We start from the raw sequence: 23,945 nt of genomic DNA on the forward strand, positions 1-23,945 counted from the left end.
TTGGTGGTGGGATCCCGTTGGAGGTGGCAGGAGTTATGGAGAATTATATGTTGGACCCAGAGGCTGGTGGGGTGGTAGGTTAGGACAAGGGGAACCCTATCCCTAGTGGGGTGGCAGGAGGATGGGGTGAGAGCAGATGTGCGTGAAATGGGAGAGAGGCATTTGAGAGCAGGGTTGATGGTGGAGGAAGGGAAGCCCCTTTCTTTAAAAAAGGAGGAAATCTCCTTCGTCCTGGAATGAAAAGCCTCATCCTGAGAGCAGATGCGGCAGAGACAGAGGAATTGCGAGAAGGGGATGGCATTTTTGCAAGAGACAGGGTGGGAAGAGGAATAGTCCAGATAGCTGCGAGAGTCCGTAGGTTGACTTCACGCATGTTCTTCCTGCATGCCTGCTGAGCTCGTTGACTTCATTAACTTTGCCTCCAACTTTCACCCTGCCCTCAAATTTACCTGGTCCATTTCCGACACCTCCCTCCCCTTACTTAATCTTTCTGTATTTATCTCTGGAGACAGCTTATCTACTGAAGTCTGCTATAAACCTACGGACTCTCACAGCTACCTGGACTATTCCTCTTCCCACTCTGTCTCTTGCAAAAATACCATCCCCTTTTTTCCTCCGTCTCTGCCGCATCTGCTCTCAGGATGAGGCTTTTCACTCCAGGACAAAGGAGATGTCTTCCTTTTTTAAAGAAAGGGGCTTCCCTTCCTCCACCATCAACTCTGCTCTCAAATGCATCTCTCCCATTTCACGCATATCTACTCTCACCCCATCCTCCAGTCACCCCACTAGGGATAGGGTTCCCCTTGTCCTCACCTACCACCCCACCAGCCTCCGGGTACAACATATAATTCTCCGTAACTTCCGCCACCTCCAACGGGATCCCACCACCAAACACATCTTTTCCTCCTCCTTCCCCCTGCTTTCTGCAGGGATCGCTCCCTACACGACGCCCTTGTCCATTCGCCCCCCCTCATCACTTCCCACCGATCTCCCTCCCAGCACTTATCCTTGTAAGTGGAACAAGTGCTACACATGCCCTTACACTTCCCCCCTCTCCACCACTCAGGGCCCCAGACAGTCCTTCCAGGTGAGGCGAAACTTCACCTGTGAGTCGGCTGGTGTGATATACTGCGTCCGGTGCTCCCGGTGTGGCCTACTATATATTGGCGAGACCCGACGTGGACGGGGAGATCGTTTCGCTGAACACTTATGCTCTGTCCGCCAGGGAAAGCAGGATCTCCCAGTGGCCACACATTTTAATTCCACGTCCCATTCCCATTCTGATATGTCTATCCACGGCCTCCTCTACTATCAAGATGAAGCCACACTCAGGTTGAAGGAACCGCATCTTATATTCCATCTGGGTAACCTCCAATCTGATGGAATGAACATTGATTTCTCTAACTTCCGTTAATGCCCCTCATCCCCTTCTTACCCCATCCCTTATTTATTTATTTATTTATTTATTTATTATTCCCTTTTTTTCTCTTTTTTTTCTCTCTGTCCCTCTCACAATCACTCCTTACCTGCTCTCCATCTTCCTCTGGGCTCCCCTCCCCCTTTCTTTAACCCTAGGCCTCCCATCCCATGATCCTCTCCCTTCTCCAGCCTTGTATCCTTTTTGCCAATCAACTTTCCAGTTCTTAGCTCCATCCCTCCCCCTCCTGTCTTCTCCTATCATTTCAAATCTCTTACTATCTCTTCTTTCAGTTAGTCCTGACGAAGGGTCTCAGCCCGAAACGTCGACTGTACTTCTTCTTATAGATGATGCCTGGCCTGTTGCGTTCCACCAGCATTTTGTGTGTGCTGCGTAACTTCTTCCATGTTGCTGGAAAGAAGATTACAATTTAGATTGATACTACAAAGGAACAGTATTCATTTAGTATTAAGCTACTGCTTCCAAGATGCAGTGATGACAATAGACTTTAGTTTGAGAGTTTTAGATAGCAACCCTGTCAACCTAGCATTTATGATTTTGTTCCCTGTATAGATCTTATTAAAACTCAGTGAATGGTTCATTCTGACGCTATATCTCTCCCTCTTCATTTGGGCCATCGTTAAACACCATGTCAGTCTGCTTTGGCATCAGCCTTTCCTGAAGAGAACCCTTTGATGCCTATAAGCTATCAGTGGGAGACCACTGTTCCTCAGCTTAGCCATGGTGGCCATTCCCAGGTCTATGTGGCGGGTGGTTGAGAGTTCTGTCCGAGCTGATTGTCTACTCATCTTCCAGGGTTACATTCATGCCCATATACCCCTGGAGAAGGAGTATTTGATATCCACCGGCACAATGGTGGATTTCTGGGGCTGGTGGACAGCACAGGAGCTCAGGTGTGTTCTGGATAGAGATGAGCATGTTATGATTTGAAGCCATAAATAATATGAATCCTGGAGGTGGTCATGTGATGTTTTGTGGCCCTCCGTTAGTTGGGGGTGACCCAGCTGTCTACATGATACACAAGCCAAGGCTGTAAGGTATGCAGAGCAAGCTTTCACCCATGCAGCAGCAACCCCCCCCCCCAACGCATCTGATGAATCCAAAGGAATGGCAGAGATAGATATAGTTTGGCACCAGCGATGTCACAGGAGATGCCAGTTTCCTTAGGGTTTACTCCCGAAGCCTTCCTCATGAGTGGGTATAGCTGCAAGGCAGTGGAGGTTTGAGTTCAGAGTTTTCCTTCTCCTAGATGAGCTACTAACCACAGCTGATGAGCCCCACCTGCCCAAAGCGACTGGTCTTAAGGCACCAGTAACCTGCCTTTGCCTCCTCTCCTGTCAGAAGGTACTGTTCCGCCGGGCTTAGTAGCTAAGCCACATGTGAGGGCCAGGAGCTGGACTTGTTTGTCAGTGGCTTGTTGAGACGCACACCATTGGAAGAATTAAATCAGTAGTGGGAGCTTATCCCCATTACTACCCCTGGCTATAACAATTTTAAGGAACCTTGTGATGCTGTGGTCACTGAATAAACCTCCGAAGGAGAGGAAAACCAGGAAGAAATGCTACATTTGCAGCTTGCTCTGCTCAGGTCTGAGAAGCTATTCACACGAGTCATCAGCAATAGTGATAGGAGATGTCATCATTGTTACAGAGAGAGCACAGCATAGATGAAACTGAAAAAAAAGGCAATAGGTAAGTATGAGGGCATAAACACAAGAGGTTCTGCAGATGCTGGAAATCCACAGCAACACACACAAAATGGTGGAAGAACTCAGCAGGTCAGGCAGCATCTGTGAAAATGAATAAACAGTCAACGTTTCGGGATGAGACCCCTTTTTGAGACTGAAAGGGAAAGGCGGGGGGGCATGAAGACGCCAGAATAAAGAAAGGTGGAGGGAGAGGAAGGAGGACTAGCTAGAAGGTGAATGGTGAAAGGCTGGAGAGAAAGGAATCTGATAGGAAAGGAAAGTTGACCAGAGGAGAAAGAGCAGGAGGAGAGGACCTGGGGGGTGGGGGGAGTGATAGCAGGTGAGAAAAAGAGGTAAGAAGCCGGAGTGTGGAATAGAAATAGAAGAAGAGGGAAGGAGCAGGGAATTTTTTTTGGGTTCATTCCTTTGTGTTGGGCACAAAGCCAAGTGGTTAAGGCATTCGTCTAGTGATCTGAAGGTTGCTAGTTTGAGCCTCAGTTGTGGCAGCGTGTTTGTGTCCTTGAGCAAGGCACTTAACCACACATTGCTCTAGTGTCTGTGTGAGGAGTGGTGCCCCACACAGACTTCCAATCTGCGCCTTGTAAGGCACAAAAATGCCCGACGCAGGCCTGTCATGGTCTGAGTCGACGTTCCCTCCCCCTCCTTTAGGGTAGTTTGTAGCCATTAAATGCCATAAAATCTTTTCAAATGAAAGAGCAATCATTTGAATGTGCAATACATAATGAGAGAGAACTTTCAAAACAGTTATTACAAATACATAAAGCTTTACTTGTCCAGTTTATTATACCCTTGAATACACTTGGAGACATAAAACTATGAGAACAGTATTTGTCACTCTGCTGTCTGAACCCCAAGTTCTGCCATTCATGAGATCATGTAAAGCCAGAGTTACAGCAAAAGAAACACCTTTATTTACAAGAGCACAAATGAACTTTTAAGGCAAATCTGCCAGGAAGCCATATTGCCTGTTCTTGTGGCCAAGTATGGCCCCATTGGAAAGGTTAAAGTTCAGCCAAGGGAAACCCCTCTATGCAATCTACTGTATTTTCTTTTTTTTTTTGAACCATATGAACAATTTATCGGAGACAAACACTGTGCTATTGCCAATCTCAAAGTATACTTAATATCAAAGAAAGTATACTATATATAACCTTGTGTTTTGTCTCCTTACAGGCAGCCACAAAACAAAGAAGCCCGATAGAACCCATTAAAGAAATGAAGACTGTCAGACCCCCAACATGCAGGAAAAACAAACAAATCGTGCAAACAATGAAAGTAAGGAATTAATATTCAGAAATAAAGTTCATGAATGTGAGTTCACAGCCACCAAGCTGGTCATCACTGCAGCCGACTGAGGAGCCCATTAGTTGGAGGCCACAGGCTCAGTTTAGGGCGGAGACGAGTAAGCCTCGTAGAGCAGTGAGCTGAACACCGGCTTATCCTTTGCCTCTGACTGCAACACCCAGCCTTTTTCAATCTGGCCTAACGCGTAAATTATCGGGTTATTCCTCGGTCTCGGACCCAGGCCCTGCCACTTTGCTACACCTCTAAAATATGTGGCTTCTGTTATTGTGTCTATGACAGCAGTGTTTATTTTTGTCAGACATTATTTTGGTGACACTAACTATGTAAATTGAAGGTTTTGGCATTTATACAATTCTCTCCTTGAATGTGACAATTATAATCCCAGTAATTATCACCCTGGTAACCTGGGTTGTTGGCCAATGTTAGAGGTCTGTAAAGGGACATCAAAATTGTTTCACCAGCAATATTATGTGTAATAGTGAGGCTCTGAGGCATTGGAGGAAGGAATTATTACCACAACACTGTAAAGACTTAGTGAGGTCACGCTTGGTATATAGTGTGCAATGTTGGTTCCATGCAGGTTCCAAAGAGTACAACTACATGGCCTCCTGAAACTGGTGTCATAGGTAGCCAGGGTAGTGAAGAAAGCTGTTAGCTTATTGGTCCTTGTCAGTCAGGACATTGATTATAGGAATTATGACGCTTGTCCCAGAAGTACAGTACTGTGCAAAAATCCTAGGCACATGTATATAGCTAGGGTGCCCAAGACTTTTGCACAGCACTGTAGTATTCCTGCCGCAAAAAAAACAGATTTCCTAATGTGAGTGATGATAAACCTGATTCTGATATGGGTCTATGTTGTGGACTGAGAGCGGAAGCGGGGGGTGGGCGCATGGAGAGGGGAATCATGGTTGGGAAAAGGGGAAGGGAGAGTGGTGGGAGTGGGAAGCACCAGAGAGACATTCTGTAAAGATCAGTGAACTAATTATTCGGAAGTAAATGACTTTGCCTGGTGTATCATGGCTAGGTGTGTCTGCTCCATGCCACTCCCTGCCCCTGGCAATCTTTCTCTGCTGCCTGTCCCACACTTCTCCCTTGGTGCTCCACACTTATCATTCCCAACATCCTCTGCTCCCACCAGCTTTAAAAGTTGCTCTCTGCTCATGTTGACAAATACAGTACAGTGCAAACTTCGTTGGGACCCTAGCTATACAGTATGTGTGTACCCAAGACTTTTGCACTGTACAGGACATTGGTGAGAGTACACACAGGAAACAGCGTATAGTTTTGGTTGTTCTATTATTGGAAAGAAGTCATTAAGATGGAAAGAATGCAAAGAAGATTTACGAGAATGTTAAAACAATGTGAGGGGCTGAGTTATAGACAGGATAGGACTTCATACTTGGAACACATAGAAGGAGGAGGGGTGAGCTAATAGAGGGGCGTTAAATCATGATGGGCCTACAGTACTGTGCAAATGTCTAAGGCACATATATATATAATATATATGGTTAGACAGCCTAAGACTTTTGCACATAACTGTATTTTGATTCCAAACAATTGGTGTATTGATCATTATAGAATGCTCTCTGGTGCTTCACGCTCCCTCCCCTGTCCTTTCCCCTTTTCCTAACCATGATTCCATTCTCCCTGCCCCCTTCCCAGCCTCAGTACGCAATAGAGACCCGTATCAGAATCAGGTTTATCATCACTCACATATGTCATGAAATTTGTTTTATTTTTTGCAGTCAGCAGTACAATGCAATATATATACCTAAGACTTTGGCACAGTACTGTAATCTCTCATTTGTCTGTGAAATCTTACTATGCACCAATTGGACTTATTCTATAGTAGTGAGGATATTTCAGAATACCCTTGGAATTCTCTGTTAAGGATTCCAAGGTTATGATAAATACATCTTTCTTTTGTTACATCTGCTACACAATCCTCCCTAATCTCATTAAGAAACCTTATACAATTGTCATTATAGTCCATAGTCCAGTGAAAGTATTTTGTTAGCTTTGAAGCACTTTGGCTGTCATTAAGTCATGAATGGCAGGATATGTAATATGTCTAGTACCAGAGGACATGCATTGAAGGTGAGAGGGGGTAGGTTCAAAGGGGATGTGAGGAGTAAGGTTTTTTTACTCAGGGAGTGGTGGATGCCTGGGATGTGCTGCTTGGTATAGTGGTAGAGACAAATACGTTATAGGCTTTTAAGAGGTGTTTAGATAGGAACATGAATGTGAGGATGATGGAGGGATATGGACATTGTTTCGGTGGGGGGGCAGGGGCTAAGTTTTTGAGGTTTTTTTGATTTATTTTTAGCTGGTTCAGCACAACATTGTCGGCCAAAGGCCCTGTTCCTGTACTGTACTCTTCTATGTTCTATGTGAGTAAAAAAATATGTTTGTTACCTTTATTTTTTAAAATTCAAATCATCTGTAAACTAAATATAGACTAGTCATTTCAATATTTTAAATGCATCAATCAGTTCTGGATCAAACAAGATGAACCACTGTTCCAAGTCCACAATGGAAACAAGCTGGGCACCCTTCTGGTGAGTTATCTGTGAACCATGATTAAATAGACTAATTTTAGCAGGCTCATATTTCACAGAGAACAAGCTAATCATAAAGGAACAAATAAGATAATTAAATACAAAAAGCTAAGATAGAAAACTTACAATTCAAACAGAATGATAAGGTCAAGAAAAAGTTTGCCTGGGCCACATCAACCACAAAGAAAAACATTAAGTTCTCAACAAGGAACATCAGGTTCAATATAGAGTGCAGGCTGAAATATCAGATTAAATGATCATGAAGTAGAGCTCTTCAGTTGAATAATTTACTCCTAAGAGACCCGAAGTATTTATTACCAATGCAGAATGTACACGCTTCACAGATATTTCATGTTAAGAGACTCGCTTGGTATTTAACAGTGATCAAGTGGTGATCTTATTTGTAAAGTGATTCCTAGATAACCAGTACCAATATGCACCCAGTGGCTACTTTATTAGATATACCTGTACTTATGTACATTCTTACTTCCAGTTACACTGCTGGTGTCCATTTGTATTTCTGTACACCTGTTTGTTATTACAAATATCTACTCAGCCAATCATGTGGCAGCAAATCAATGCATAAAAGCATGTAGGCATGGTCAAGAGGTTCAGCTGTTGTTCAGACCAAGCATCAGAATAAGGATAGAATGTAATCTAAGTGACTTTGACTGTGGAATGGCTGTTGGTGCCATACAGGGTGGTTTGAGTATCTCAAAAACTGCCGATCTCCCGGGATATTCACACACAATAGTCTTTACAGTTTACAGAGGACGGTGTGAAAAACAAACAAAAAAAATCCAATGAGTGACAGTACTGTGGGCGATAACGCCTTGTTAGTGAGAGAGGTCAGAGGAGAATGGCCAGACTGGTTCATGCTGACACGAAGGTAACAGGAACTCAAATAAACATGCAAAAGAGCATCTCTGAACGCACAACATGTCAAATCTTGAAGTGGATGGGCAGCAGCAGCAGAAGACCAGGAACATATACTCAGTAGCCACTTTGAAGGTACTTAATAAAGTGGCCACTGAATGAATATAACTTGGCTTCCTCAGTCTAGAGCTCTGCAAATTCACACTAAGGAATAGCAGCAATGGCATCACTAGGTAGCTTGGCCTGTTTCATTGTCAACATTAATATTTGAACCAGTAATCTAGAGAAATTAGTTTAATTGGATTTAAGCATAATAATGCATTTAGGCTTTTATAAATCTCAGAAATTTTAGAATTAACAGAGATAGTTTGGTCCAATGCCTTAGGTATAGTTCCCATGAAAGTTTCAGTTCCATTTTTACATTCTTTCTTTCTCTCTAGAATATATTTTGTTCTTTATGTGTTTATTTAGTTTCCTTAAGTGAAATGATAGATTTGGCTTCAGCAAGTACAGAAGTCATGCCCCATATATATGAAGAATTATGTAACTCTCTTTATAATTACAGGTATCCCTGTTTTTTGAACGTTCGCTTTACGAAACCTCACCGTTATGAAAGACCTACATTAGTATCCTGTTTTCGCTAACAGAAGGTGTTTTCACTGTTACGAAAAAAGCAGCGTGCAAAAAAAAACAACGCATGATAAAAGGCAGCGCGGGCCCCGAGCAGCTGCTCTCCCCCGGATTCGGAACAGCATTCTAGCCGGCATTGCTTAAACACGTGCCTGTGAGCAGCTGTTTGCAAGATGAGTTCTAAGGTATCGGAAAAGCCTGAAAGAGCTCGTAAGGGTGTTAAACGTAGCGTAAAACTAGACATAATTAAGCGTTTCGATCATGGTGAACGAAGTAAGGACTAAGTGAATTTGACTTGTGGAAGCTGACAAAGATGATGTTGAAGAGGTTTTGGCATCCCATGACCAAGAACTGATAGATGAAGAACTGGTGCAATTGGAAGAGGAAAGGATAATAATCGAAACCGAATGAGTAATGATAAAGTACGATTTTATTTTTGAAAGGGTACGTAGGTTTAGGGGATATTTGCAGGATGGTTTGAGTTCTTACAAAGAACTGTATGATAGAAAAATGCGTGAGGCTCAGCAGTCAAGCAAGCCTTCCACATCAGCTACAGCAGACGACGAACCTCGACCTTCGACATGGAGGCGGGCAGTCATAAGAGAAGATGAGCTGCCTGCTCTAATGGAAACAGACGATGATGAGATGACACCCCAGTATCCCACCACTCCAACACCCAGGCCACGAACAGATACCGATTTGTGGAGAATGCAGCGGTAGCCGGAAGACACACAGCACATCTTTAAGAAAAAAGCCGAAATAAACACGCTAATTAATTACGTGCTGGGTGGCACCTAATTAATTAGCTTGTTTATTTCCGCTTTTTTCTTAAAGATGTGCTGCGTGTCTTCCGGCTACCGCTGGATCCCTGCATGCTTCGCAGCAATGTATCGGGTCGCTGCCAGGAAGGTGGGGGGCCACTGCACCACCCCAACTGCCGACTCAGCCTAACACACCATCATCAGTGTGCTCGACGCTGTCCCAATTCCGGTAAGTGATACTACACTGTACATACATTATTTCTACTTTATATCAGCTGTGTATTTTTACGTGGTATTTGGTAGATTTGGCAGCTTCATAGCTTAAAGGTTACTGGAGAGCGCTTGCGCCGTGTTTTTGCCGACGGCGCTTGCGTGAGATTTTCGCTACAGAGAACAGTTCAGGCAATGATTGTGGAAAAGTATTTCTACTTTATATAAGCTGTATACTTATCATATCATTCCTGCTTTTACTATATGTTACTGTTATTTTAGGTTTTATGTGTTATTTGGCATGATTTGGTAGGTTATTTTTGGGTCTGCGAACGCTCACAAAATTTTCGCATATAAATAAATGGTAATTGCTTCTTCCTTTTACGACATTCCGGCTTATGAACCGTTTCATAGGAATGCTCTACCTTTGGATGGCGGGGGAAACCTGTACTCTAAACTGAAGGTTATGTAACTACCATTGTTACTAATTCAACAATCCATAGAAATAACCATATGTTAAGGATATGTTACAATCCCTACTGTTTAAAGTACGTTTACTATCAAAGTATGAATGCAGTATCCATCTCTGAGATTTATCTTCTTCAGACAGCCAGGAAACAAATAAAACCATGAAGCTGTTCAAAAGAAAAATCACACCCACCCCCCCACACACAAAAAAAAGGCATATCGCACAAAGAACAGCAACCCCATCCTATGCGCTGAAAACCAAATTGTGCATTCGGCAACAAGGACATCACCCCCCAACACGCAAAAAAAGACTAATTGTGCAAACAATTGCCATAAAGAACATCAACCCACATGGGCAAAAAAAAAGTTGTGCAAACAGCAACAAGAACATTACCCCCAATGCGCAAAAAAAAAACAAATCTCAAAAAATGTCAACAAAAATATCAAACTCTCCCCACGTGCAAACAATAAATAGTGCAAATGGCAACAAGAACATCAAACCACCCCTCCCCCACATGTAAAAAACAAATTGTGAAAACGGCAACAGGAAAGAATGATGGGCAAAAACATAGAATATAAAACATAAAACTGTAAGAGTCCAATCCATAAACTGCAGACCCAGAACTTCAGTAACATCCTCTGATAGCATCAAGGGAGTGGGACCATTCAATCCCAGGAACCTTTCCTCTGAAGCAGTGAATGAGAGGGAGAGAGGGAGAGAGAGACCATCACACACAGACACCTTCTCCGGCAGCTGTGAGCCAGAGGCTGGTAGATGCCGCTGAACACTCACTCACCTTCTGCCCTCACCTCGATGTTTCAATCTTCCTCGTCGCTTTGATCGGTGGAATCAATCATGCATCTGCGCTCCATCTCTAAGCTTCTAGGCCTCAAGGCTGTTTGCCTCCTGGAATCTCCTTGGAGACAGCAAGATGTCAGATTGCTCAATTGATCTTCAAACGGTAGATATCACAGGCTCTAACAGTACCAGAAACACATTTAAAATAAGAAGAAGATGTGAAAGAAGTGAAAGAAACTATTTTGTGGACTTTTTGGAAGATGTCGCCTGAGGAAGCGCTGTTCGCTGACGTCATCTTGACCAGAATCAATAAGATCGGGGATTCCTTCCCAATTGTATTTTCTTTGTCATATTTCGTAGTTTTTGTTTTAATGTAGCCTTTAGCTAAAGGTGCCAGGAGTGATGTTGGTGCTCAAGGATGGAAGATGAGATCAAGTTAAGAAATAGTGAGCTCTCAGACTGCACAGGATAGTCACCATTATGGAGCTGAAGGGGCATCCTTTTTTGAAGATGTTGGCATTAAGCAGACAAGCAAGGCTGGCTTGGAAAAAAAAAATCAAGGATTATTTCCAGGACTCAGGGAGAAATCCTGATGTCCTGGATCAGCAAGGATTTTAAAACTAATTAGAGTTTTAGAATGTATAGTATCTTGGCCGCTTTGATACTTCTGAGCCCGTTGCTGTACACTGTGCTTACACATGACCACATGGCCAAACCATAAGACCATAAGACCATATTGCAAAGGAGCAGAAGTCGGCCATTCGGCCCATCGAGTCTGCTCCGCCATTTTATCATGAGCTGATCCATTCTGCCATTTAGTCCCACTCCCCCACCTTCTCACCATAACCTTTGATGCGCTGGCTACTCAGATACCTATCAATCTCTGCCTTAAATACACCCAATGACTTGGCCTCCACTGCTGCCCGTGGCAACAAATTCCACAGATTCACCACCCTCTGGCTAAAAAAATTTCCTCGCATTTCTGTTCTGAATGGGTGCCCTTCAATCCTTAAGTCATGCCCTCTCGTACTGGACTTCCCCATCACGGGAAACAACTTTGCCACGTCCACTCTGTCCATGCCTTTCAACATTCAAAATGTTTCTATGAGGTCTCCCCTCATTCTCCTAAACTCCAAGGAATACAGTCCAAGAGCGGGCAAACGTTCCTCATATGTTAACCCTCTCATTCCCGGAATCATTCTAGTGAATCTTCTCTGTACCCTCTCCAACGTCAGCACATCCTTTCTTAAATAAGGAGACCAAAACTGCCCACAATACTCCAAGTGAGGTCTCACCAGTGCCTCATAGAGCCGCAACATCACATCCCTGCTCCTATACTCTATTCCTCTAGAAATGAATGGCAACATTGCATTCTCCTTCTTCACCACCGACTAAACCTGGAGGTTAACCTTAAGGGAATCCTGTACGAGGACTCCCAAGTCCCGTTGCATCTCAGAACTTTGAATTCTCTCTCCATTTAAATAATAGTCTGCCCATTTATTTCTTCTGCCAAAGTGCATAACCATACACTTTCCAACAGTGTATTTCATTTGCCACTTCTTTGTCCATTCTTCCAATCTGTCCAAGTATCTCTGCAGACTCTCTGTTTCCTCAGTCCCTCCACCTATCTTCGTATCGTCAGCAAACTTAGCCACAAAGCCATCTATTCCATAATCCAAATCGTTGATGTACAATGTAAAAAGAAGCGACCCCAACATGGACCTCTGTGGAACACCACTGGTAACCGGCAGCCAACCAGAATAGGATCCTTTATTCCCACTCTCTGTTTCCTGCCAATCAGCCAATGCTCTTTCCACATATGTAACTTTCCCGTAATTCCATGTGCTGTTATCTTGTTAAGTAGCCTCATGTGTGGCACCTTGTCAAAGGCCTTCTGAAAATTCAAATATATAACATCCACTGCATCTCCCTTGTCTAGGCTACTTGTAATTTCCTCAAAAAATTGTAATAGGTTTGTCAGGCAGGATTTTCTTTCAAGGAATCCATGCTGAGTTCTGCCTATCTTGTCATATGCCTCCAGGTACTCTGTAACCTCACCCTTGACAATCGACTCCAACAACTTCCCAACCACCGATGTCAAGCTAACAGGTCTATAATTTCCTTTTTGCTTCCTTGCCCCCTTCTTAAATAGCGGAGCGACATTTGCAATCTTCCGGTCCTCCGGAACCATGCCAGAATCTATTGACTTTTGAAAGATCATCGCTAATGCCTCCGCAATCTCCACAGCTACTTTCTTCAGAACATGCGGGTGCATTCCATCTGGTCCGGGAGATTTATCTATCTTTAGACTATTCAGCTTCCTGAGTACTTTCTCTGTCGTAATTGTGACTGCGCACACTTCTCTTCCCTGCCACCCTTGAGTGTCCGGTAAACTGCTGCTGTCTTCCTCAGTGAAGACTGATGCAAAATACTCGTTCAGTTCCTCCACCATCTCCTTATCTCCCTTTACAATTTCTCCAGCATCATTTTCTATCGGTCCTATATCTATATCTCACCTGTCTTTTACTCTTTATATACTTGAAAAAACTTTTAGTATCATCTTTGATATTATTTGCTAGCTTCCTTTCATAGTTAATCTTTTCCCTCTTAATGACCTTCTTAGTTTCCTTTTGTAAGCTTTTAAAAACTTCCCAATCCTCTGTCTTCCCACTAATTTTTGCTTCCTTGTATGCCTCTCCTTTGCTTTAACTTTGGCTTTGACTTCTCTTGTCAGCCACGGTTGCATCCTTTTTCCATTCGAAAATGTCTTCTTTTTTGGAATATACCTGTCTTGCACCTTCTTCACTTCTCACATAAACTCCAGCCACTGCTACTCTGCCGTCCTTCCCGCCAGTGTCCCTTTCCAGTCAGTCCACTTTGGCCAGTTTCTCTCTCATGCCACTGTAATTTTCTTTACTCCACTGAAATACTGACACATCAGATTTCGGCTTCTCTTTTTCAAATTTCACAGTGAACTCAATCATGTTATGATCACTGCCTCCTAAGGGTTCCTTCACCTCAATCTCTCTAATCACCTCCAGTTCATTACGCAATACCCAATCCAGTACAGCCGATCCCCTAGTGGGCTCAACAACAAGCTGTTCTAAAAAGCCCTCTCGCAGACATTTTACAAATTCTCTCTCTTGAGATCCTGTGCCGACCTGATTTTCCCAATCCACTCGCATGTTAAAATCCCCCACAATTATCGTAACACTGTCCTTCTGACAAGCCTTTTCTATTTCCTGTTGTAACACCTGAGTAATCACATTTTCAAGTCCGCCAATCACACAGCAGTGATGGATGGGTAGTCAAAAATGCCCAACACATTGCTGGCATCAGCATACCTGGCATCTAGGATCCCCCATCACCATTACTTTATCATTTCCTATCAGAGTCACCTTTAGCACAGACACCCTTCTGCCCAGCAACACTTTATTGGCATATAATCAATCTATGCATATAAGCAATGTATTATTTTTATTATTGTGTTCTTCATCTTTTTTTTGTGCTGCTCTGGTTCTCGAGTAACAATTATTTTGTCTTCCTGTGCACGTGTGCACTGGAAGTGACATTAAACAGCCTTGAACCTTAAGTCTTGAATGATTTTGTATTTCTACATTCCTTACAGAAATGTAATTTAATTGGACTGCAGCAATTAACAAATCCATCTGGTACATTTCCATGTTAAGTAATTCCCGCTCTCGCTAGTGTTGCCAGCAATCCCAGCCCTATCCAGGGCAGGGAGGAGAATGGCAAGGTAAAGGTAGATAGTAGAGAATCAATACAGAGAGAGAGAGAAAAAAAACACAAATCGTGCAAACAATGAAAGAAAGCAACAGCATTCAGAATGAAAGCAAGTCCATGGACATGAAGCCTGGAGCAGCGAGAGCAGGCCTACAGCCTCAGCCTCGGTTCGTCGCACAGCGGAGTGAAATGTCCCGGAGCTGGCATACACAAAGCCCTGAGCAGCCCCATAGCCCCACAGCACCAGCCTTATAGTGCAGCGAAATGCAGTGCCAAAGTCGTGGAGCAGCAAGCAGAGATGGCCTGATTCTGGCCTCTGGTCCCAACACCCTGCCTTTCAATCTATCCAGCCCGGCATTTGAATCATCCAAATATTGGACGTTCCTTGCTCTAAGACTGAGGCCCTGTTGCATCGATATGCTCTGGGCTTTGACCCTGCCGCCATGTTTTGGCCCGTACCTGACCTCTCCAAATTGGGCTGACACTTAGATCGATCCAACCTCACTTCCGGTTTAGGTTGATGGGCTCTGAAACTTCTCCTCTCCGACTTCTCTCAGCTTCGCATGCCCGAACCACTTCCCCTCGGACATGTCTCGAACTCTTCCCGAATCTGTCTCGCATCCGCACGCCTTGGCCCTCAAGTCAGCCTTATCCTCATCTGCCTCTTCCTTGTTTACGGTGATCATTTACCATCATTTTCACAGGAAAGGCATTATTAATAAGGTAATTAGTTGTAGTTTTTGCTTTGGGAACCACCAGGACATGTTACTTATCTTCAGTGGCACCATCTTAAACCAGAAGATTTGGGGAATAGATAGGATTAGTGCAAAATAGATATAAATGAGTACTTGGTGGTTGGAACAGATTTGGTGGCCTGCTTGTGTGCTGAATAACTCTATGCTAAAACGTTAACATATCATGGATGGGTTTTATATGAAATAATCTATGATCAATTCTCAAAAACAAAAGAATTACCTATTCTCATCATTTTATTGTGTTAAAATTATGCAGAAGCAATGCATAAATTGCCAGATTAAGTGGGAGTCTCTCTACTGCCCGTTATTCAGCTGGCGTTTCGGGCAGCAATGAAGGTCCTCCGTCTCCGGTGGTGTTCAGGGCTTCCTTCATTGTGTCGGTAGCTCGGTCTTCACTACAGTCACTCATGCAAGTTCCGGGCGGAGACTCAGGAATACCGTCACACTCAGATGTAGAACGATTGTTCATTGCTGTTTCCGTAACAGTTCTGTTAGACCAGTCAGGGTTGTTAGCTCTGAACTGAACCCCTGAACCTGGAGGACTGGTGGACTACCCTTAGTCTGGCCTCTACCCTTTGACCTATTTGGCATGGGTGATCCTACCAAGAGTCAAAGCATGAAGCCCTGATTCCACCCAGCATAGCTCTTTGGGTCATTGAGGCACACAAGCCCCCAAGTCACGAACAAGGTTGTGGTCCTCTTGGGAGATTAAGTGGGAGTGGAGAACTTAAAATAACACAAAGTTTTTTATCATTTTTAAGTCTCTTAAATGATTCCATAATAAGCTGTATGTGTAAGCTTTAACCTGTGTGTTTATAGTTTTATTTTGTGGCAGTGACCTGGTAATATTGCAAATTGGATGAAGTAATGATAATGGCAGTTCTCAAGGCCTCTAGGATAAAAGACACCTTTCATGTCACAACCACTAACTTTGAAACAACATATTGATCTCCCAGATGGCCTCCACTCACAGATAAAATGTTTGTTCATGCTGTTCCAGCTCCAGCCCTGGCACTTAGTTCAGACTGTCCTCTTCTGAGTAGGAAATAACTGAACATGACAGTTTGAAGTAAATTGTACAATGAGCAAGGAGCACATTAATACTGTAAACATATCTATGCTTGCTGAATTTTGAAGAGGATGAGAATGCACTAAAATACTCTCAACCCTCCACTAGAATGCTGCTGGATACATTCAGGTTCATATGTGGATTTATTCTGCCAAAGAAGTCTGTGGTTTCAGTCAACCACTATCAATACTATGTAATTTACCTACAATCCCAAATGAGATAATTGACTGTTATTTTCATTGCTTACCTTGGCACTTGTTATTGAAGTAGATAACTTCAGTATATCTGTGTTATGTGCAATAGATAAAAAGCTGCCATCGTTTATTCTCCATCTATCCCCTGGTGTTTTACTTATTGGCTATAGTTCCAGTCTTTAAAGATCAATTCAACTTTCCCTCACACTGACAACCAATCACTTTCAGGGACTGTTCTGAACAATTATCTTATTAGGATCTCCTTCCTTTCTCAATAACTGATTATTCTGCAGTTTGAGTGATTAGACTAATTATACAAGATGCATCCAGCTCATTCGACCATCCACCACATACTCCCATGGCTTCACGTGACTCTGATTGGTGGGCTAAGCAGGTGCTATACCTTGTCCAAGGGTGACCTGAAGGCTAGTGAAGGGAAGAAGCACCTTACACCTCCTTTGGTAGAGAAATATTTCCACCCTGCCATCCAGGGCTTCACTGGTAAGGCCAAATATTATCTATCCCCAATTGTTTAGGAGAAGGTATTGGCAAGTAGCTTTCTCTGCTGCTCTCCTTCTGGTGAAAGTTTTCCTGTAAAGCCATTGAACAGTCAGTTCCAGGATTTAGAAGAAATTTCACCATATTTACAAATCAGGATAATGTGTAGAAAACAGAGGAACCTGTAAGTGACAATGATCCCAGAACTCTGTTGGCTTGGTAGTAGAGATCATGGATTTAAGAGGTGTCATCAGCTGCCTAGGTTAGTTTCACCCCTCATCTGAGAGGTTTCTTTAGTTCTGATCCGTGGTGGGTAATTTTCCGGTTTATAAACTCTGAGTAGTTTAAAGGTATAGCAATCACATGAGGGTCGTTTAGAGTCATGGAGGTAATGAGAAGGTCATTAGTCTTATCTTTGCATGAATGGAGGTGTGAACTGTTGTGGAGACACCAGGGTAGAGATGTTAGGACAGCATTGTAAGTAGCTGATAGGTGGTGTCGTACCCCACCACCTTTTGTTCAGAGATGGGTTTTCCAGTTTGACGAAGATGGCTGCTTTAACCCCTCTTTCAAACCACGTGCACTCCCTGTGCACATTGTTATCATCAAAGGAGTGTCCCTTGTCCTTTAGGTGTAGATCTACAGTACAGCTGAACCTTGACCTGAGGTGTTAGCCCTCCTACGTTGGGCCATCTGTTTGTGAAGTGGTTGTTTTGTCTTTCTGATACACAGATCTGTGCAGTTCTCATTGCATTGGACAGCATATACAATAGTGCTCTGTTTATGTTTGGGTGTCGGATCCTTCAGTTTCTGTCTGAGTGTGTTTGTAGGTTCGAAAAACACAGGGTTTTGGTGTTTGTTGAAAATCCTTCTGAGTTTCTCTGTAACTCCGGCTACATATGAAATGACTATGTATTTTCATCTGCTCTGCTCCTTACCTCTGTCTGCTGGGCTGATGTCCCTGCTGGGTTTTTGTTGCTGTCTTGATGAAGGCCCAGTCAGGGTAGCCACAAGCTTTCAAGGCTTCTCTCAAATATTTGCGCTCCTTGTCTTTAGCTGTAATTTTAGTGGGCACATTCTTGGCACGGTGATGTAACAGATGGAAAAACATAGTCATCCCATATGTTGCTGGAAATCCAAAGCAACACATACAAAATGCTGGAAGAACTTGGTAGGTCAGGCAGCATCTGTGGAAAGGAATAAATAGTTGACATTTCGGGCTGAGACCCTTCTTCAGGACTACGAAAGAAGGGGGAAGGTGCCAGAATAAAAAGGGTGGGGGGAGGGGAAAGAGGCTAACTGGAAGGTTATAGGTGAAGCTAGATTGGCGGGAAAGATCAAGTGTTGGAGAAGGAAGGAATCTGATAGGAGAGGAGAGTGGACCATAGGCGAAAAGGAAGGAGCACGGGACCCGGGGGAAGTGCTTGGCAGGTGAAAGAAGTAGGAGGTCACAATAGGGAATAGAAGAAGAGGGGAGGGGGAGGGATTTTTTTATTTTTCTTTCTTTTTAAATCTTTTTATTGAGTAAGTATACAAAAAAGGTAAGCCATATAAACATTAATACAATGTTAAAGTATAATAAAATTCCAAAAGATAACAATACCAAAAAGAAAATACTACAAACAATGTAATTTAAGCATAAGAAACCAAGATAACATAATAGTATACTAGATTTTATATATATCAATGGAAAAAAAAGAAAAAAAACCCCCAAAAAAAAACCCACCGTGCAACTAACTAAAAGCAAAGCAAAGCAATGGGCTAACTTGAAACCAAACAGAGTTAAACTTAAAATCACGTCCTCAATCCCGACCTCCATTAAAACAGTGAAAAAAAACAAGAAGGGTAAATATTACATTAAATGAAAATATCGAATAAAAGGTCCCCAAATCTGTTCAAATTTAAATGAAGAATCATAAAGGTTACTTCTAATTTTCTCCAGATTCAAACATAAAATCGTCTGAGAAAACCAAAAAAAGGTAGTTGGAGCATTAAGCTCTTTCCAATGTTGTAAAATACATCTTTTCGCCATTAAAGTAAGAAATGCAATCATTCTACGGGCTGAAGGGGAAAGATTACTAGAAATTTTAGGTAGTCCAAAGATAGCAGTAGTAGGGTGAGGAGAGATATCTATATTTAATACCTTAGAAATAATATTGAAAATATCTCTCCAAAAAGTTTCCAAAGTAGGGCAAGACCAAAACATATGAGTTAAAGAAGCTATCTGCCCCGAACATCTATCACAGAAAGGATTAATATGCGAGTAAAAACGCGCTAACTTATCTTTGGACATATGTGCTCTATGAACCACTTTAAATTGAATTAGGGAATGTTTAGCACAAATAGAGGAAGTATTAACTAATTGTAAAATCTGCCCCCAATCATCCACAGAAATGGTAAGCCCCAATTCCTGTTCCCAATCTACCCTAATCTTATCAAATGAAGCTTTCCTAAGTTTCATAATAATATTATAAATCATAGCCGATGCACCTTTCTGACATGGATTAAGGTTAATTATCGAATCTAAAATATATATAGGAGGAAGCATTGGAAAGGAAGAAAGTATAGTACTTAGGAAATTTCTAACTTGTAAATATCTAAAAAAATGTATTCTTGATAAGTTATATTTATTAGATAATTGTTCAAAAGACATAAGGGAACCATCTAAAAATAAATCCAAAAACCATAAAATACCCTTAGTCTTCCAAGTTTGAAAAGCGCGATCCGTAAAAGAGGGAGGAAAAAATATGTTACCTAAAATAGGAATCGCTAACCCGAATTGATTAAGATCAAAAAATTTTCTGAATTGAAACCAAATACGCAAAGCATATTTAACGATCGGGTTAGAGACCTGCTTAAGGCGTTTCGAATCAAAAGGAAGAGATGAACCTAAAATAGAACCAAGTGTATAACCCTGAACAGATTGTAATTCCAATGCTACCCATTTAGGAATAGATAGTATATCCCGGTCAAGTAACCAAAATTTCATATGTCGAATATTAATAGCCCAATAATAAAATCTAAAGTTAGGTAATGCTAAACCTCCATCTCGCTTAGCTTTCTGTAAATGTATTTTACCCAGTCTCGGATTCTTATTCTGCCAAATAAATGAAGAAATTTTAGAGTCGACTTTATCAAAAAAAGATTTAGGAACGAAAATTGGTAAAGCCTGAAACACATATAAAAATTTTGGCAAAAAAAACATCTTAACTGCATTAATACGACCAATCAAAGTTAGATATAAGGGAAACCATTTAGATGAAAGTTGAGTAATATGGTCTATTAATGGTAAAAAGTTAGTCTTAAATAAATCTTTATGTTTACAAGTAATTTTAATCCCAAGATATGAAAGGTAATTATTAATCAATTTAAATGGAAATTTATAATATAAGGGAAGATGTTTATTAATCGGAAAAAGTTCACTCTTACTAAGATTTAATTTGTAACCTGAGAAAAGACCAAATTGTACTAATAACTCTAAAACAACAGGAATAGATCTCTCAGGATTAGAAATATATAAAAGTAAATCATCAGCATAGAGTGATAATTTATGGGACTTTAATCCCCGAGTTATCCCAGTAATATTTGAAGATTCTCGAATAGCAATTGCAAGAGGTTCTAATGCAATATCAAATAATAGGGGACTAAGAGGACAGCCTTGTCGAGTACCACGAAAGAGAGGAAAAAAAGGTGAGTTTAAAGAGTTAGTACGAACCGAGGCTACAGGGGAGTGATATAACAGTTTAATCCAGGATATAAATTTCAAGCTAAAATTAAACATTTCAAACACCTTAAATAAATAAGGCCATTCTACTCTATCAAAAGCTTTCTCGGCATCTAAAGAAATAACACACTCAGGAACATTTTGTGAGGGAGTATAAACGATATTTAACAATGTACGAATATTATAAAAAGAGTAACGACCTTTAATAAAACCCGTTTGGTCTTCCGAAATAATAGAAGGAAGTACTTTTTCTAGTCTATTTGCTAATAACTTAGAAAAAACTTTAGAATCAACATTTAATAAAGATATTGGTCTATAAGATGCACATTGAGCAGGGTCTTTATCCTTCTTTAGTATTAAAGAAATTGATGCTCTATTAAAAGATTCCGGAAGTTTACCAAGTTTCAAAGAAGCCTCAAAAACCTTATAGAGCCAAGGAATCAATAAAGAAGCAAAACATTTATAAAATTCAACGGTAAACCCATCAGGGCCAGGAGCTTTCCCCAGATTCATAGAAAAAATAACATTCTTAATCTCATCCATTGTAATGGAAGTATCTAATAAAGAAGACATATCCTGTGAAATCTGAGGAAAGTCTAACTTATCTAAAAAATCATTCATATATTTAGAATCTCGAGGAGACTCTGATTGATATAAAGAAGAATAAAAATCACAAAAGGTTTGATTAATCCCCACATGATCCAATATCAATCGATCATTTTGGTTATAAATCTGATTGATTTGAGATTTAACATAATTAGATTTCAATTGATTAGCCAGCAGCTTACCAATTTTATCACTGTGAACATAAAAATCACTTCTTGTTTTCTTTAATTGGTTTACAATCGAGGACGAGAGTAGTAAACTGTGTTCCATTTGAAGTTCAGTTCTTTGTTTGTATAGCTCCTCAGAAGGAGCCATAACATATTTCTTATCAATTTCTTTAATCTTGTCCACAATTGCCATCTCCTCCTGCTTCTGTTTCTTCCTCAAAGCAACGGAATACGAAATAATCTGACCCCGAATATAGGCTTTAAAAGTGTCCCAAAGAGTGTTAACCGAAATATCTTCTGTATGGTTAATTGTAAAAAAAAGCTCAATCTGTTCATTCATAAAATTAACAAAGTCCGAGTCCTGAAGCAACAGCGAATTAAAACGCCATTGTCTATTGTTTGGTATATTGGCCATAATTTTAATAGAAAGCTTAAGTGGAGCATGATCCGAAATGGTTATAGAATCATAATCACATTTAATCACTGAAGGAATGAGACGAGAATCAATAAAAAAATAATCAATTCTTGAATAGGAATGATGAACATGTGAAAAAAAGGAAAAATCTTTTTCCTGAGGATGCAGAAAACGCCAAATGTCCGTCGACCCAGAATCAGAAAGAAAAAAATTAATCAAATTTGCAGATTTATTAGGTAAAGTCCGTAAAGGAGCCGAACGGTCCAAAGCTGGAGATAAACAGGTATTAAGATCTCCGCCCCAAATCAATGAAAACTCGTTCAAATTCGGAAACTGATCAAACAATGATTTATAAAATTCCGGACAATCCATATTAGGAGCATAAACATTAACCAAAACTACTTTTTTATTAAATAGTAAACCACTAACCAATAAAAATCTACCATTCGGATCAGAGATAATATCCTGTTGTATAAAAGTAACTGAGGAATCTATAAAAATAGAGACGCCTCGAATCTTAGCATTGGAGTTCGAATGAAATTGTTGTCCCTTCCAGAATTTGAAAAAACGTAGTCTGTCCCCCCTCCGTACATGGGTCTCTTGTAAAAATAAAATTTGTGCTTTAAGTCTCCGGAACACTTTAAAAACTTTTTTTCTTTTAATAGGATGATTAAGACCATTAGTATTCCAGGAGACAAAATTAATAATAGACTCCATAAATCCTAAAGTCAACCCACAACAAGGAGGATTGACAATAGGCGCGACCCACAAACCCGGAGAGGAAACAGAACATACAAAAGATACCGGGGAAAAGGACGCAACCAGAACTTCAATAATGTATATAGCCCAAAGAAAAACAAACTAAAACGTGAAGCCCCTCCCGCCCCCCCCCAGCCCCAGACCCCAAGGCAAAATCTAAAACAGACCCCCCAGAAAGAAGCAAGCGCTAAAACTACCCCCATGACTTCCGGTATACGCTCCCTAAAAAAAAGGTATAAATATGAAAAGGATCAGCTAATTGTAAAACAGTAAAAAAATAAGTAAAAAAAAAGTTAGCTCAATTAGAATACACACAGAACAGAACAAAAGCCGGAAAATATATATTAAAAAAAAAACCACAATAAACCTCAAACTCATGAATAGACACAGCAACAAAAAAAATAGGATTATTAACATAAAGTGATTATAAAAAGCAAAACAGAATAAAATTTAAACAAAAACTACAAAATTTAAGGCCGCACAGGAAATACGTAAGATGACAAAAGGGAAGTAACCACCCAGAATCCCCTGGGAAAAGAAAGAAATGACGCAGTTAAAAAGAAAGTTTAGCAGCCATATTAAGAAATCGAAAGTAAACTTTTCTGCCCAAATAGGGCACAGAAAAGTTAAAACCAACCAATTCACAGCCTCCGATCAACGGAGAAAATTAAAAAGAAGGCAATTAAGATGTTGGAGATGAAAGTTGATCCAGATAACTCTGGGCATCCGATGGAGAATCAAAAAAACGAAGGGCTCCATCTGACATGCGAATCTTGGACATATGGATTTTCTTAAAAATTAAAAATATATTCTTGAAAAGAATATACATACAGGCCTGGAGGAACACAGCAAGTCAGACAGCATCTAATGGAGGTGAAAAACTCACCAATGTCACTGGTCACAACTGTTAGGGCATTTTTTGGAGTTAGGGTATATAGCAAATATTAATTTCGCCAGCAACTAGTCTTCAGACATGAATGTCGATTGCAGATTAAATTTAAAATGCAGCCCTGAACAATAGTTTTTTTTTGCAGCTGTAGACTAGAGTTGATTGTAAACCAGACAGTGCTGATTAATATGTGTCTGGAGTGTGGGTGCGAAGAAGGAAGTGTGTGAAAACCATATGTAATTCAAAGGAAGCACTGTAGGTACATTGTAACTATAGAATTGTCCTGCTTTTACCTTTGATCTTTAGAATGTACAATGTCATATAATATTAGTTTGAACAGGTCTCTTCCTCCAAGAGTGTATCATTTTG

Source organism: Mobula hypostoma, chromosome 20, assembly GCF_963921235.1.
Source record: "Mobula hypostoma chromosome 20, sMobHyp1.1, whole genome shotgun sequence".
In the NCBI taxonomy this organism is placed as follows: Eukaryota; Metazoa; Chordata; class Chondrichthyes; order Myliobatiformes; family Myliobatidae; genus Mobula; species Mobula hypostoma.